This window comes from Ixodes scapularis, unplaced genomic scaffold (assembly GCF_016920785.2).
Source record: "Ixodes scapularis isolate PalLabHiFi unplaced genomic scaffold, ASM1692078v2 PGA_scaffold0__279_contigs__length_252992795, whole genome shotgun sequence".
In the NCBI taxonomy this organism is placed as follows: Eukaryota; Metazoa; Arthropoda; class Arachnida; order Ixodida; family Ixodidae; genus Ixodes; species Ixodes scapularis.
This window is the reverse complement of record NW_024609835.1, coordinates 86,607,645-86,623,632: the sequence shown is the minus strand read 5'-3', so window position 1 is coordinate 86,623,632 and position 15,988 is coordinate 86,607,645. Positions and strand designations below refer to the sequence as shown.

At 49.6% G+C, this 15,988-nt stretch overlaps 1 protein-coding gene across 4 annotated transcripts in view; it reads left to right on the top strand.

Annotated features, from left to right (window-relative positions):
- LOC8024075 (semaphorin-5A) overlaps positions 1 to 15,988 on the top strand; it is a 238,193-nt gene that overhangs the window by 52,842 nt on the left and 169,363 nt on the right. The window lies entirely within an intron of this gene.

The window sequence follows — 15,988 nt, the reverse complement described above, 5'->3', positions numbered from 1 at the left end:
CGTTGCAGTCCGTTTAGGTTGCTGCGAACGCAACCGACACAACATAAGTGCAAATGAATCTGAAGCTACAAACGCGATCATTTTTCCTTTAACCACTGCTCGCGCACGTATTGAACGAAAAAAGTCACTGACTGAGTGAGAACGACAGGATGTCTTTTTCAAACGCCCTGCTCCAGCACGTGCTCGTTCCTTCCTCCGTGCTTTGGCTGCGCGTGCACGCTCGAGGCCGACGAAACGCCGAAGCGTTTTCAATGCTAGAAAAGCTGGCGCTGGAGGCGGAGCATTTACTTGCTTTTTAACCTGTCACCGACTACAGTGCTTCCTGGTTAGTGCTCGAGCCTGCCTGCAAGGCGTGCACTCCCAACGCTCCGTGTGCGTTCTGCTTCGCTTCAGAAACACGCCATTGCACGTGCCCAGTGCCATCGTATCTTCTGGTCGTTCGCCAACAGCATCTTCAGATATGCCTCCACGGTGTGTCCTCCGAGATGACCGGGGCGTAACTCGGAGGCCATGTCCACGTCTTAAAGGGATGCTGAACCGAAATTTGAATTTCCCAAAACACGCAGAAAAAGCGTGCAACGGGATGCTACAAACACCAAAACATCACTCATACCGCGATGTTTTGAACGGATGACCGTATTTTTCAAAAAAGGAGACGCATTTGGCAGGAATGTTGACGTCATGTTTCTCCGAGAAGGAGAGGGAACGGCCTCGCGCTTTCACCGCCTCGTGGCCTTGAGGGAGTTAAGCTAAGAGAGGAGGAAACACGGTATATTGACGTCACGCGCCTCGTCGGCCTGGTTCAATCTCGACCTCTTTTTCCAAAAATACCGGCCGTCCATTCGAGATATCGCCTTGCAAGTAGTATTGTAGGGATTGTAGCGTCCCGCCTACATTTCCTGCATTGTTTTTTTTTTTTTTTTAAATCCAAATTTCGGTTCACCATCCCTGAAGCCCAATTCACACCGTGCGATTTTGCTCGCGAATTCGAACCTGCGACGCCAAACATCACAGCATCATCCAATTTTTTTTTTTTTTCGCACGATCGACGTTACAGTTGCGAAATCGCAAGTGAAATCGCACCGTGTGAATCAGATCTTATCCTGTTGGCTGGCAGGAGCTGTGAATTCTCAACGCATTTGTGCATACTGGCGAGCTAACCAACTTCGACTGCTTTGCGCCCTAACCACTAGATGTCGTCGATTAATTTCGCTGCAGCCGCCATACAGTCATGTCTCGTTAATACGGACTCCGTTCGTAGGGGTTTCCCACTCTATAGACAACACTTTCGGGACGAACTGGGTAAATACATGCATATTTATCTCCTTATTATATATAGACAACTAACGTTACTAACAGTTTTTTTTTTTCGTGTTTTTTTTTTTTTTTTTTTTTTTTTTTTGAGCATCGTGTATAGCGTTGAAGGCCGTTCCTCGCCAATATACTAAACTTCTTTGGCACTGTGTTTGCGCCTCTTGCAATGATATTGTTTTTCTTGCGGATAGGAAATAAATAAAATTATTTTTCAATGCATCCAAGCACCGACATCGCATGTGGTGGCGGTACGATGATGTACGCTTGTTTCGCCGGTGTGTGGATACCAAAATCTCGGTATGCAAGAAACGTCTCTATAAAGCTGCCCATCGCGAGCGAATTTTCGTTGGCTCACCAAGAACGGAGAGGTCAAGGAGAAATTTCTCATGTCATGAGCCAAAATGGCGACCCTATGGGGGAGAGAGAGAGGGAGAAAAAACATCTTTATGGAGCTTGGCGCTATTTTCCCGGGATCCTTTAGCGAACACACGGGCAAACCGGACTCCCTGCGCGTGCACGTGCGTTGACTTGGCCTACAGCACGGTGGCCTACAGCCGCATGAACACCCATCACGTAATTCGCGTTCCGGAGTCTACGTAAATAAATGGTCCCGTGTTTCTCTCCCGCGCTTTGCTTGCACGAACAAGATTTACGGCACCGGGAACGAAATACAATCCGACGTCGATCGTACACGTATTATTCCGGGAACACGATATGGGTGAACGACCTTTCAAACTTCGACAGTGCAGCTGCAAGTTTGGCCGCGTTTGAAGTCTTAATATATGTTTTACGGTCTCATTAAAAAAAAAAAAAAAAAACATTTGCTTTCGGTCTCCATGCGTCGTTAAAAGCGAACTATCGAACGGTGCATTCAGTTTACGAGCGCGCCCTGTCGTGCGTTACAATAATATTAATAATAGTAGTAAAAAACAACTTTTTTTTTCTCGTGTCAGGTTGACAGTTAGATTCGAATTGTCTCCTCTTTGCTTGGTCACTAACAGCCCGGATATTCGCGGACACCTTGATCTACCTGGGCACACTTCGCGCGTGTTCAATTCTACCGCCTCCTTTGTTTTGGCGTGTTTTGAGGATCGGAAACAGCACGAAGCAGGGATGCTGCAGCATATAATGCTGTCGAAAGGTTTTCAGAAGATGAAGAGAAACTAATTAGTCCGTTCTTATTGTTGTTCTATGTAATTTCCAGAGCTAAATCAAGCTTTCGTCTTACACATATGTTCTAGTAACTCTGCACTATATGCAGATCGTAAAACGCGAACACAAAGACATATATGTCAGTGCTTTTTTTTTTTTTCTTTTTTATTGCCGTTAGTTGTTTAGACAGCAGGAGTTTAGTTTGACAGAGTATGGGACATATTACCTACTGCAGATGGGAAATTTAGCCAGTGCATTACGACTGCTAGCCTGGAGTCTCTAGCGTGCATCACGCAGTAATGATGCACAACCGCACGCCGGTACATGCTCATCCAGATCGAAATGGGCAGGGGTGGGGATCGAACAAAGTGTCTTCAACAATGCGGAATACCTAAGAATGAACAAACTGTAAGGGCAAGGAGGATAAAAAAAAATATCGCGGACAAGCTGATGGAGCACCGCAAATTATTCTTGTTCACCTGTTGGGATGAATTATGTATACCTTTCACCGTGTTGCACGGGAAGTACTCGTTTATATACTAGACCGGGTTTGAAGTCTTTGGCAGGTTCCATCGAAATCGAACTGGGAATGGAAGTTCTTCAATCTCCCTCACGATGCAAACTTGGGTGCGGATTTGCGCCGAAATTCGCGCTTCCTCGTATACTCGCCGCGTGCCGACGTTTTGGAACGACACGATCCCCGGAGAGCGCGCACCGCTTCGGGGTCGGTTAATTTGATCTCATGGGCAGCGCCGTCACCCCTCACCTCTCTCCGTCTCACTGGATTGGAAAGACCGTCGCCAGCCTGGAAACGGCACACCCAATTAACCCCCCACGAAGAAGACCGCCAGACGAGCGGAGCTGCCGAAACGCGCACAACACTCGTTTACAGGTCTTAGTGCCGCCTCGCGTGCCATCCGATCCCATGTAACGCCTGTGCGCTCACTCTTCGGTCGGTTACCTGGACGTTGACTACTTCGAAGTTTGACTAGCGTTAGCGGAGCGTGCGGGAGTCCGGCATTCCATCCCTTATCCTATATCCATTAAGGTTGCCGACGATGTTCGCAGAAGAGACGTTAGAGAAATTGGAGCGAACGCAGGACGCGTCTTCTTGCGGAGGCATCAAAGCGAAGGAAGCCGCCGAGCTGAAACAAATTGGAAAGATGTGCCAACTGGAAATCCAGAAGAGGTAACGAGTTTCAACTTGGAAAACAAAATGTAATTAAAAAGAATGAAACTGTTTCGGTCGTGACTCGTGACAAACGATAGCGGTCGGTGTATACAAAGTCTCACCGGTCGTGTTCGTTAGCGAGCATGCGCGTAGTTTTGTTTATTTCATTTTACTTGTACCTCTTTAACGGTTCTAATTTGCGATCGTGATAGAAGAGAAAAAAACCCGTGTGATTTATGGCTTACGTTCGGCGAACGCAAAGAGTCTACCTAACCGACTAAGTTAATTGCGATGTAACGTTTATATTGCTTTCAAATTGTTACATATTCTTTTTTTCTTTCTTGGAATCTGGAAGAAAAGGTGAATGATAAGATGAAATACTTCCCTAGGGAACGCACCTTACTCCGCGCGAATCCAATGGTCTTGGAGCCGACAGTTTTTGCGTAGCTAGAACGGCTGAACACGTGCAACCTCGGAGTTTTCCCCTTTGAATTGAGAGGGGTAGCTACCGCCATCTATTGTCGTGGACAGCCTTCGAGACAGCGCAGGCGGCCGTTTCTGCTGTCTCGGCGAATCCGGTGTCTCGGTGCGTCGCTCTACCCCTCGTCACAGCACGAAGCCGCGACAGCGGGGACTGCGCGATGCGCATGCGTTCGCGCGTCTCTCGAACGCGATCTGTCCACGCCGAAAGAGGAGGATTTGGCGCTGTAGGCGCGCTGTCTAACGCAAACCAGTGGAGTAGAATCCATTCTCAGTAAAGTATTTGGTAACAGCTGAAACTCAGTCGTCATCGTTCGCCTTTCTACTGACTCCCGGCGGCGGCCGTCAGGCTCTATAGCCGAATAAGAGGGCCGTATCTCGCTCCGTCGCCGTCATCAAAGCCGTCCACAAAAGGGAGTTAGCGATCGTACCGGTACCCTCCGATAACAATACCTCATGACGAAACGATGCATGATCAAAGGCCTCGGAGGAGCATCGGGTATCGTTATCGGAGTTACCGGAACGATCTACTTAAACCCCCTAATGGCGCGCGGAAGGAGCAGCGACCTGATCTTTATGTTTTATCGCAAAATTCCACGGAGCGTCCCGGACTGTTGCTTCTGTCATCGACGCTTTAATTAATTCATTTCACCCTAAGGGCTCGTGAAGGGCGTCACATGGAGGGAAAGGGGGGGGGGGGGGGGGGGGGGGGGTTATAATCAGGTTTATAAAAGTATACCAATTAAAGACACAAAAAAATATGATACGCTCAGGAAGGACGAACTTACGGAATTCATACACTATTAGGATGTTGAAAAATACAGCTAATAACAAAGGAAGATGTAGTTTTATAAAAGAGGAGAAAGTAATCCGTGTCTTCGCTGGTGACAATGGAGGTTGAGAAACTGTTCCAGTCGCTTGAGCAAGAAATTATCGATTAAAAGTGTTAGTACAGAAACAGAAATCCGTTGGATGCGCTGTTTAGGCGAGATGTTCGGTCGGAGGGTGATAATAATGTATTTTTGTCTTCCAGATAGGTCAAGCATGTTCTGATGATGCAGCAGGAAGTGCATGTTGCCTTAAACTATAGCGTCTTATGCCACCCCTGCAGAAAAAAAAATATTGTGTTGTGTGTTCGTTTAGACAGCGTGAAGTTAGTGGGCCTTAGTGGGCGTCTGGTGTCTCAGCTGTAGATGAGCAATTTAGCCAGTGCAGTACAACCGCTAGCCTGGGGTCTTTAACGTGCACCACGCAGTAGTGATTACACGACCGCACGCAGGTACTATGCTTATCCATGTCGAAACAGGCTGGGGTGGGGGATTCAACCCAGGAGGTTCTGCAGCGCCAGCTTTCGCTCCACGCGCTCCGAACTGCGGTGCGCTAACACACTTCACCCTAGAGTTCCTAGATAAGCTCCCGTAGGGGAGCCAGAGTTGCGCGTCTGTATTTTACGCGCCGCTATTCGCTGAATTCGATTAGGTGAGAAACACAACTTCAGTGTTGTGCAGGAGGGCCTCTGTTACGGCCGCTGCGCTGTTCCGTTAGCCGCTAGCCGCTAAAAAGTAATTTGCCAACTGTGACCACGTTCTTCGCTTTTGCATGAGGCCATATATCATCCATATATCATCCACTTCAGCATTGCGACGACGACGACATAGACGGGCGGTGGTAGGTCTTACCTAGAGCCATTGTATCTGGCAGCGTAGCTATAGTCTCACCCGATTCCGGCCCATCTGGGTACAGTTCGTTACCATGCTGTCAACCCCAAACGTGGACATACGCGCCTGACACCAGAGAATGACGCAGAACTCTCGCGGACCCACACTCTCAAGAAAAAAGGGTGTCAAAAGGTATCGTTAGACCCTTTGTCCCATATAATACACCCCAAAACTTCAGTTCGACGTGCAGCGCCCTACAGTCGAACAGACGGTCCGAAATTTTACGAGGGGCTTGATAGCCGTGTGGTACAACTTATTAAAATAGCTAAAGTACTTATCAAAGATCACACAAATAAAACACCGAGTTTTTATAGTAGGGCCAAGAAAACCCCGATTATTTTTCTTGTTTTCAGCAAAACGCACATTAGCTATTTTAATAATTTGTACCACACGGCTATCAAGCCCCTCGTAAAATTTCGGGCCGTCTGTTTGACTGTAGGACGCTGTACGTCGAATTGAAGTTTTGGGGTGTATTATATGGGACAAAGGGTGTAACGATACACCATTTTACACCCTTTTTTCTTGAGAGTGCACGGCAACGTGAGTGCACCAATGCATGCGGACCCGAGGGAATTAGGCCTATCTACTCGGCCTACTATTTGCCACTCTCACGGCCTATAGCAGGCGCTCTACATCCTATCAAAATGGCTGTCATCTGGATGATTGCCGTAGAGCAGTAAGACGAGGTATGGTTTGCGACGCGTAGGTATTATAATTTAGTAAAATACGAGCAATATGAAAGCCGTACATAATACTTCAACGTCAAGAAGGGGTAAACAAGCACCTTTGTTTGAAATCCGATCATTCGGGAGCTAAAGAGTGCGATTCTCACACAGGGGTACCACCATCGCTGAAAGTTGCGATGTGAAAAGTGACTTTCCCGCATAACTTTGGATTTCAAGATAGACGAACGCGCAGCTCTGCTCCGGGAGCCTATCAGAGGAACTCTGCTCCAGAGAAGAGCAATCTGGTGCTAATAACACTACTTGGACGTGACGTCATCGCACCGTGCAGGTGGTGAACTCCACTGGTTCTTGTACAGAAAAACAAGTTTGATGATGCAAAATGGATGCTACACGAGGTGTCGTGTGCCACAGGAGTCTGAGCAGCAAAACCACCGGAATGGCCGCTCATGGGACCTCAATGACCGTCCGTACTCCGTATTACTAACAGAAAAAGGAAGATGGCCCTTGAGACGAGCTTTTAGAGCGCAGCTCTTAGGCGCCCGTTTCCGGCTTGAGCGGCGTCGGCGTCGCCGTCGGCGTAACCGCGCGTAACCCTCGTGAGGGTTACGAGGGTTACTCTCACGAGTGTTACCTTCACGAGGATCGCGAGTGTTACCCTCGTAACCCTCGCGAGAGTAACCCAGGTAACCCTAGTAACCCTCACGAGGGTTACGAGGGTTATTTACCCTCAAAAGGGTCACCCTCACGTGGGTTACGAGGGTTACCAGGGTTACTCTCACGAGGGTTACGAGGGTAACCCTCGTGATCCTCGTCAGGGTAACCCTCGTGAGAGTACCCCTCGTAACCCTCACGAGGGTTACCCCCTGAGGTCACGTGATCCCCTTAGGTTACGTGATCCCCTTATGTCACGTGACCCCCGAAGGTCGCGTGACCCCATGAGGTGACGTGACCTCTCTGAGGTCACGTGACAGCCCTGAGGTCACGTGACCCCCTAAGGTCCTGTGACCCTCCTGAGGTTACGAGACCTCAAGGAGTCACCTATCCCTCAGTACGCTTCCATCCTCCTCCTGAAGAGCTGCGCTCTAACCGGCGTTACAGGGAATTGTAAACGGCTTGCATTTATTTCACCACCTGCTTCAAAGCTTCGGTGTGCATAGTTTAAGACACACTCGGTTACCGACCGCTGCACCGCCGTCCCCGTTTGAACTCGGGTGATCGAGGATGTCCAGCCTCGAACGTTGTTCCAAACAAGTTCAAAGCCACGTGCATGCGGCCCTCCTTTCGCGGTAATTTTCACCTCAAGTTGCCCGGGAGGCAACTGCAGTGGATGCATGAGGAGGCCGGACGATAACAGTCTCTCTCGATGACACAAAGTAGCTAAAACGAAACCGGAGTTAAGGAGCGCCTTCAACGATCGAATGGTCGAGGAAAAGGAGCCGCGACTCCTCGCGTGGCCCGCTTTGGCCGCTTTCGCAATTCATCCTGGGATCACGCGTGCATACCCGCCTCCCCCGAACCGCCTCCCTCCCCGATCACACCGCCGATTTCATCGCCCGGAGCAGTACTCAACCCGAAATACCGTTAAAAACTTCGCGCTCTAGTGCGAAAAAAAAAAAAAGAAAGAAAGAAAGAAGTAAAGACTGTTTGCCGGTGGTTTACTTTATTGGACGAGAGGGCGCGTTGACACGGACGGAGCGCGCGGGAATAAGACGTAGGAAGTATTTATCTCGAACAAATTAAAAGAGGTCGCTGCCTCGACGAGTCCCCATGGAGCCTAATCGAATTCAGCTCATGTTGTGTGTGTGTACACGGAAAGTCGACGGGCCCCTCATTTTTAGAAGTGCGGGGTTTTTCGAGTGGAGCCTTCGAGTGCGTCCGGTTTGGTTCACATTTGCCGACGCTTGTGCGCACCTAAGTATGTTTGCGTTTGTGTGCGTCTAAGCGTGTGTTTGGTTGCGTATTTGTGCATGTGAATCGCACGTTTCGTTTAACGCGATTTTTCGCCAGGTCTCTTTCCCTTTCCCTTCCCCTAACTTTGATGGAATACAATGTAATAATCACTCTCTCCCCTCTTCATTTACAATATATATATATATATATATTGTCTTCTGGGAGCTACCATTTTGGTGCTTTGTGCAGAGCGGGCGCATTGGACCCTTTTCAAAAGTCCATCGAGCAACATTGGCAGACAGGAAGCACGTGATTGAATCCGAGTCCTCACCGAACAATGACGCAGGCTTCGTGTTCAATACATGCCCAGAGCACGTAACCAAGCAGTGGCGTAAAGGCGTCGGCGCGGATTTTCGAAAAAGGTCTATTGGCATGTGAAAATGCTACTATCCATGGGCTAGAGACACGAGGTCAGGAAGGTAATACGATGTTGCTTTCTTCTGTCGCGGACTGTTTGAGCATTCCTGGGGTTCGAAAAGCCGTTTCCGTCGATTTCAGATAAAGCTTTTGATAACTGGCAAGAATCATTTTAAGCACCAGCTCAAATGTCATTGCTCCTAAAGCGTAGTTTATTCGGTGACTCGGACCTTTCGAATGTCTGCCATTCATTGCACGTGCGGTCAGTGATGTTTTTATTGCACGAGCACCCGTGCAAAACGACGAATTTAAATGATCTGCGCTCGCTTACGAGTGTCTGATAGTGTCGGGGTGTGGCCGCACAGGTATACACTCCTTGATGCGAAGGAGCCGGCTTTGGTTTATGCGACTGAATTGTTCACTTCGCACGATTTACCCCGATGTCTACCACGTCCTGCGCTCTACGCAGTACACGATATAGGCATCGAAGAAACCGTGCCCTCTTTTTTTTTTTTTTTTTTTTTGTGAACGTTTTATGGAGAGAGTGTTCCAGGGTTCGACCAGAACCGGCCTTTTCCTACTTCCAACGCAAAATTCGACTAAAATTGAACTGAAGTTCGACTGATATGCGCATGCACAGAAATTGAGAACAAGCTGAGCCCACCAGGCGGAGTAAGGTAATAAACGAGCTAGCTAAATAATTAAAATACTTTGTTTATCCTTTTATATTGCGTGAACATTGGTAATCATATTTTTTTTAAATAACTAAAGTAATGTATTTTTTTTACATTTTTGTGTAGATGTCGAACAACACTGTTTATGGGTCGAGGTTTTTTTCGGGGATACATTTTAAAGGGAGGAGCAGATATGTTGCTAGGTGGCGCAAGCTGCAGCCAGATACAAAGAGTACAATCCCTAACATCTATCCAGCCATCTTTTCTTATGTCGAATTTTTCCAAAATTTCAAGGTTCCGCGATCCTGTCGAACCTCAGGTTTGACAAAAGTTTGCGACCTCCCCATTTGTAGCTACCTTTCGTCACAAACATAAAAAGAACTCTGCACAAACCTCGAGCATAGATCCACCTCTTTATTCAAGAAATTCCAATAGTCGGTGACAGGTCAAGGGTTGAATGGAAGCTTCTCCCACCTCTTTCCACATTAGCAGAGTGAACGCTGGAAAGGAGGCCACCTCGTCTGTAGCGTTCGCCCTGCTAAAGTGGAAAGAGGTAGGAGCAGCTTCCACTTTACTCTTAACCTGATACCCTCCTCTCCAGCGTCCGCTCTGTGGAAAGGGTGGGATGAGCTTCCAGTTTGCTCTAAGCCTGCCATCGGCTATATGGCTAGGTGTTTTCGGAGTTTATATTCCTTCGAATTCCTATTCCGCCCACGCATCGAAAGCGCTCCCGGAGTGGCAACAAATGATGTCACAAAGGCCGCAGCGCCACGCTGTCGGATGTCGCGAACCTGGCGGTTGTGCGTCCAAGTTCTGGAAAATAGCACGAGACAACGCGAGTGTCGCTGCCGTCGCAGCGTCTCAACTCGCGGTTGCCGAAGCTTCCGCGGACTGTCAAGCTGAAAAGCGACCTGCATCATGACGTGCGTCTGCCACATCGATCCACGACCGCTGCCACGACAGCGTGGCACTTCTACGACGCGGTAAACACTCCCCGCCCGAGACGCGTTCCACGCACCGTACTGAAAGCGCTCAAAGTAGAGAGTTTTCGGGAACCTCTTTTGCACGTCCGATACGGTAAGAGAATGGGCCCTCCGGTACGAACAGCGCACATGCGGGTCTTCTGTGGTATAGCGCATGCGCAGTGCGTACCGGAGGGCCCACCGTACCGTATCCAATGCAGGGGCGGATTTAGAGGGGGGGTCCGGATGTCCTGACCCCCCTCTTGATTTCTGCATGTGTAAAATTTAGGCCGCGAAACAAGGGAGAGGGGGAGGCGGTTCCTAAACATATGGTACGCTGACCAACACCTGACCCCCCCCCCCCCCCCCCCTCAAGAAATTCCTGCATCCGCCCCTGATCCAATGTGCAAAAACGGTTCCCTTAAACTCTCTAGTGAAACGCCAGCGACGCGTGCGCAATGCGGTGTTTACGGCTCCCGCCTCGGCGAGGAGAGAGCCTCCCGTCGTTTGGGGCGAGCTGCGGGAGGCAAGGTCCACGGAGGGTCCCAAGTTCGTGGCGTTCAACCTGGAAAGCGGGGGAGGGGGCCTCGTACGCGCTGCTCGCACGAAAGGTGAAACGGCCATCGCCGCAGAGAGCTGAGGGACGCGGCGCTCTCAAGTACCCGACCCGATAAAGCATCGTGGCCGCTGTGCAAATATACCGCTCGGGACAAACACTGGTCGTACGTCCTCCGATTGGAGGAGAGGCCATGTTCGCCTTCCTCCTGGCGCGAGGTTCGATCACGTGATCATGCGTGAGGGCGGTGTTTATCTCTCTACCTGTGAGCTGAATTATATATATACATATTCTTTTTATCCGGCTATAACTGTGTTGTGCGTAAGTTAACGATCGCAATGGTCGTTCTGTGCAGCCCTTCTCTTCGTGAACGTACATCCTCACGTCGCTTAGAAAGAACACGTCATAAATGTTCTTTCATGTCGCTTACCCTGACAACAAGATCCTTGACGAACGCGCCGTTGCGGCGTAACCAGTGAATCGGATAAATCTACTCCGTTTAGCCTTACGTTAGGCCGCAGCGAACGCTACGAGCTGTGACAACCAGTCGAGCGCTGTAAGCGTGTCACGTGACTTTGCTCCCGGCACGTCGTTGCGCCACTCCCAAGAGGTCACGTGACACACGCGGGGCATTGGATTGGCCCCGATGGCTCTCGTCTGACTCTCATTGGTCTTGCTAGCTCCTCCCCGCGAACAGTCTGGACATGCGCTTTTGTTCGCCGGTTGCTCGCTATGGCCGTGTGGTGATTCTCTCATACTGACCAGGGTGTAAGATAGACAGGTGGGGAAACGGCCCATAGAACCCTACCGGAGCGCCGGGACCGGATTGTGTACTCGTCTGCTTCCGGGTTCCCCCGATTTGCGACAGATGGCGCTCCGGCGAGAGGAAAAAAATTGGAATCGAATTTGCATGGAACTTTATGGGAGAGTGCGCAAAATAAACCGAGTGTAAGACATTCCTTCATTGAAAATTCACGAGAAATCATCTCCGTCAGTTTAGCCGGTCGCCACCGGTCGCCTATCCGGAGTGAGAGTTCGCGGTGCTCCCCTGTAGATGGCGCCACAGAAAAAGAGAAACCCGAGGGGGACACAATCCGGTCGCTCATTTGGCTCTCGTTTCCCCACCTGTCTATCTTACACCCTGATACTGACACAGAATGGCCAAGGCGAGCATGCATCTTCACCATTGATATGGAACACAGATAGGGCTTCGAGCGCTATCTCCGGTGCTCGAAAGCTGCTTCTACCGCGCGGAATCTCGCACATTTCGAGAGGTTTCCAAGGTATTTCCGAGTGTTACTGTAAAACAAAGCCCAGTTCAACCTTTTACCACAACACGCTTGGCGGTCGATTGAAAACAATAAAAAAACGCCCGGTTTTGCTCATTTTTTTTTATTTGTTTGTTTTTATTAATTACGATTTGAGGCCGCTTGGTTTCAGGCCTAGGTGATATTTCGTTTTGTTCTCCTTAAGGTCAGACACACGATTAGCCGATGATTCCTGTCTGGATAGCCAAAACACGAACGGCGACAACGTGAAAACCGCTTTATATATTACGCGGCTCTCGTTATATTCTTCTGGCGACCACCGGCTTTCGTCATTTCTCACTTCGGTCGCTGCGTTACGATTGTTCGTTCGCCACTTAATCCGGCTTTCCTATTCAAAAAGAGTTTTCCGAGCCCCCCCCCCCCCCCCCCCCCCCCCCCCCCCCCCCGAATTTCGGTCATGACGAATGACCCTGTCTTTATTCCCGCTGAGGCAGCTAGACGGCGTGCATTGAAAAGTGCCCGCGGTCGAAAATGCAATAAATGTTGAAGGGGGCGAAGGGACGGACGAGGAAATAGGAAGGTTCAATGCGGCGCGGGACAGTGGGTCGTTAGAGGGTTGCTGAACTTTGAGGGCTGCTCATTCCATCAATACCGCCGCCGCCCGGCGGTAGCCGCATGCAGCGCGGCAGATACGCAAACACGGGGCCGTAAAAACGCACCCGCTCACCAGCGCGGTGCATGTATGCCTTCGCGCACGCACGTTGGCGCACTCGCGGCGCGTCGGGAAGCTGCGGCCAGGCCGCCACAGGACGCGGAACGGCGTAGGAAGAAAGGCCGTCCAAAAGCAGGCAGGCTTTTGGAAGTGAAGTTTGGACGCGGTGCAGCTGAGAAGGGGGAAGAACGGACTGGGAGGTGGCAGGCTCTTGTGGCAGTCTCTACCGCTGGAGAGTTTTGTTCTCTTCACTTTGCACTCGCCGGAGAATATACGTGCCCGTTCTGCATCGTGGGTCATTGGACTGCCCAGTTTCTCTCATTTGTATATTTATAAGTGTTTTACGCTTACAGGTTCACTGTCTTTGCTTTGCTTGCCACGACTAGGATTAAAAAGAATAACCACACTTCAGACCAAAAAAAACAATATTCCATTTGTCCTTTTTTACTGTTTATTCGACCTTTTATAGATATTAGACAGTACTCTGGGAAACTTTAGATTTCCTTATTTTTTTATTCGGCATCTGATATTTTGCTTTACAATTTTTACAACATCCCGGCGCCGTTCGCAAGATTAAAGCGATACTGTTGGATGTAACCACTGTTTAATTCGTCTATTTATTCATTCATCGTGAACGCGGTTGTGAACATAGAGAATAACGTACACAAGTTTTTAACTAACCTGGTATCTAAGGGCGATCGTTTTATGTCACGACGTTTTGACGGCCGTCGTTCTGTACACATTGTGGGCGCCTTGGTGGTAGTCATTTCTCGTAATGTCCCCCCCTGAGAAATCATTTTGTCGGCATGACGACCTGGCTGACTAACCTACGTCAGTTAAATGTGCAAAAACAAGCATTAAGTTCGACAGGTCGTGAGAAGAAGACTCGAAAAGAGCGAGGAAGAAAGAGAGAGGGAGAGAGATAATAACACCACGTGATGACAACAGAAGCATTCGGGCAATCACGTGGAACGGCAACCGTCACACAAATCCATCCATCAAAAAAAGAAAAAAAGACGCCCGTGGTTTCATGAAAAAACGGAGGATCAAATGATGCGCAAATTCGTTTCCTACACAAGAGTTAAAGTCCTCCGGGTGGGTGTGGGAGGCAGGTTCCGCTTCGATGGTCTGGAGCGTGGTGGCACGAACGTCGCTGAGTGACGGGTCGACTCACTGCTTGAATAGAACTATGTGCATTTATTTACACTCTAGTTACAAGTCCCAACTTGGGAAACCATCCTGCCTCGTCTAAAGTCTCGACTCCCGTCCCCAATTTCTCTCATCCAAAGTCCGAATCTTTCAAAATCCTCTCCGCGCTCCTTTTGTAGGCCGGTAGGGGCCTCCTTTCCCCTCAGGAACCGACCAATATCTTCAAATTCCGTCACTCACACGTGGTACACTGCTCTCCAATGGTCGGCGAGCTGTCATTTTGGCGTCCTAACCGCCAAACCCAAACTCCTTGTAGAGTTGTTCTCTGCTATTTTCCCAGCCTGACTGGCGCCAACCGCTAAATTATTGCATCGGGCAAAAAGGACAATTTTATACTAAGCGGCAAAACCCTCTGCATACACGCACATTCGGTTATAAGCCACAAGCATCTTCCAGCGCGAGCTCTTTCGGTCCCGGTCCGAGCAGACTCTCGAAACCCGAGACGCTTCTTAACGACCGCAGGGGGGGACCGTTCCCGCACCGCGGCCGCTCTGACCCCACCGACCCAAACGTAGAAAGCTAAAAAAACACAATGCCGACGAAACTCTGGAAAGATAAACTTTCCTAACCAAAAGAAAACACCTTAATTAATAAGCATGACTCCTAAATACTTAACTACAAGGTTAGTCGGGTGTCCCGTATTTGAATCCATAAGGTCTGTTCACGGTCAGACAACCAACTATCTACGACAGCAAGAACAATAGGTACCACGATATACTACATACAAACACACGCTGCAAGCGGACCATGTATATACGTCCAAGCTGCGAGGAGATGACAAAAGCGTCGATCGTCCGCTCGCTTTCCTCCTTATCACGCGACTACGCCACGCTCGCGCACTTGCGAACCAATCTGCGCAGAAGGCGTCCGCCAGTAGCAAATTCTTTCCCTGGCATGAGTTGCTCCCTCTCTGCAATCTAGGCTCTCAGGTAGCGCGCCTAATCTGTTCTTCGCGTGCAGAGACGTTGGCAGCGTCGGGCATGCGGTGCGCGGCACATCCTTCTAACCTCGAGCGAGGAATGGGACACTTCATGATTCATTTTCGAGGTCAATCTCTCCTTATCGTTCGCTTGTACGTCGGGTTTCTCGTGCAGGGCTATTTCCTCGTCGGTGTTTATTGTCAACTCTTCCGGCTTCGGCCATCGAATTGCATCTTTCGCGTACCCGCGAGACCCTCCTCCGTCTGCGACGGATACGTTCCGCTGAATTACTCAATAAATAACTGCCCGAGTAAGGGATACCCCGAAACGAGAGAGAGAGGGCCAAAGCGCGGAAACTCAAAAGTTGCGTGCGTTTTAACAGTGCCCTTGACTCTGCGGTGGTCGCCGTCTGACAAATGGTCGGAGCAGAATGGACGCTGTTAAAAGTCGAGGCTACTGTCCGAAGAGTGTTCATTAGGTGTCTGTTAGCCGTGGCTGAAGAAGCCATTAATAACTAGGGCTGGGGGTGTCGAGTCGACCGCATTATGCAGCCTCTTGCTCGTGAGCGTTGAGTTTCCGGCTACCTCTTGCACGTTGGAGTGCCTCGTGTAGACCGTGAATTCTTTCTGCGGTGAGGACTGCGCACCGGCGCAAGTCCTCGGCCTGAAGGTTAGCGCGTCCAAAGTTATAGAGCGAGCGTTGTAGCACTTCGTGAGCTCGCGCACTGAGCATTTATTTATTTCTTTACTTTAGTCGTGACTCGCTCGATGCGAACAGAGTAAAAATCGCGACCTGAGATAGTCTCAAAGAAAGCTTTATGAAAGTATGGAATCGCGAAACCCTTTATTTTTATATTGGC